Consider the following 1,574-nt stretch of genomic DNA (forward strand, 5'->3'; position numbering starts at 1 on the left):
AAAAAAATATTAATATGACTAAATACTAATAATATGTAATAAAATACGAGGGTTATGAAAAATTCAAACGAAAGTGAAAGAGTTGTTTGTGAACAAAAGCATAAAGGTGAAGGGTGAATGTTGTAACATTAATTGAAAAAAGAAATTCCAGCCAATCAAAACAAAATATTGTTACAAATTTTCATAACTTTAATATATATATATATATATATATATATATATATATATATATATATATATATATATATATATATATATATATATATATATATATATATATATATATAGAGAGAGAGAGAGAGAGAGAGAGTTAGGTTCATATATAAACCTTAATTATTGTGTGAATGTGTGAACCAATGAGAATTTAAAAATAAAATAAATGATTAATTAAACAAATATAGGTATAATGGACACTTTCCTTTTATCTACCCAAATTAAAATAGTAATATATATGGAAACAATTTAACAGACGTTTCAAATGCTAATATATTTTTCAGTCATTACAATATCGGATAATATGACTGCAAGAATTTAACTATCATAAGAAAATAATACTAATTGTTAATTTTTTCAGAATATTTTATACTAGGAAAATGCGATATTACTTAATTCTTTAAGATTTAAGTAATATTATTAATCATTACAACCTTATATACCTCATAACATATCAACATTCTTTAGGAATCTTAATCTATAAACATCTCCTTCTTAAAGAATGTCTATTACAAAATTCCAAAGTTGATTATCATGTCTGCATTCTAACCTCACTACCAATAAATAGAAATTTATGTAATAATTCTTTACGAATCAATTTAGAAAGAAAAATTAACAGTATATAATGTTTTATCTCCTCCTCTGCAAACTCTCTTTCAACCATTTCCAACTCCCTATCTGTTTGTCACTACTTTCATCTTCATGCTCATCATCTTCTCTTCTTATAAACTGCTTCATCCCAAGAGCGTTTGCATTCACTTAAAGTCCTTGATCTGTTTCAACTTATCTCTACTAACATGTGTTATAAAAGGAGTGTTTTTCAATTTAATTCTTATACTAATGCAGATATTAAACAGATAAACCAATTGCATAAAAAATTGTAATTTGATTGCGAAATTTAATACACAATATAAACTAATAGTCAATTGTATTTAAAACAGTTATAATGAAATTCATACCAACAATTCAGTAATAGGTCCTGAGTAATAGCAAAGCTAGTCCTCCTGATTCCACAATTGCGTCCTTGTCATCGAGCTTTCAACAATGTATTGACACAGATAGATACTTGAATAGTCTTTTAACATGGTTAAACTCTCAATAACTTCTATTTGACATGTCCCCATTTTCTTTGAATCAATAAAAATGTTGATAAACATTATTATAGAACTAAGTCTAAATAGAAGGTTATCAACTTTCGACTCCTTTATTTTTCATAATATGATGTACTTGAATACTTTTATGGGGATATTGATCTCCCCATAGATATATCCATAATCTCATATATCCTTTTCTTAATTATGGTCTATTGACAAATAGACTGTTGTTGCTACATCACACTTCATTTTCAATCTAATTTCACC

This window comes from Lactuca sativa, chromosome 7 (genome assembly GCF_002870075.4).
Source record: "Lactuca sativa cultivar Salinas chromosome 7, Lsat_Salinas_v11, whole genome shotgun sequence".
Taxonomy (NCBI): domain Eukaryota; kingdom Viridiplantae; phylum Streptophyta; class Magnoliopsida; order Asterales; family Asteraceae; genus Lactuca; species Lactuca sativa.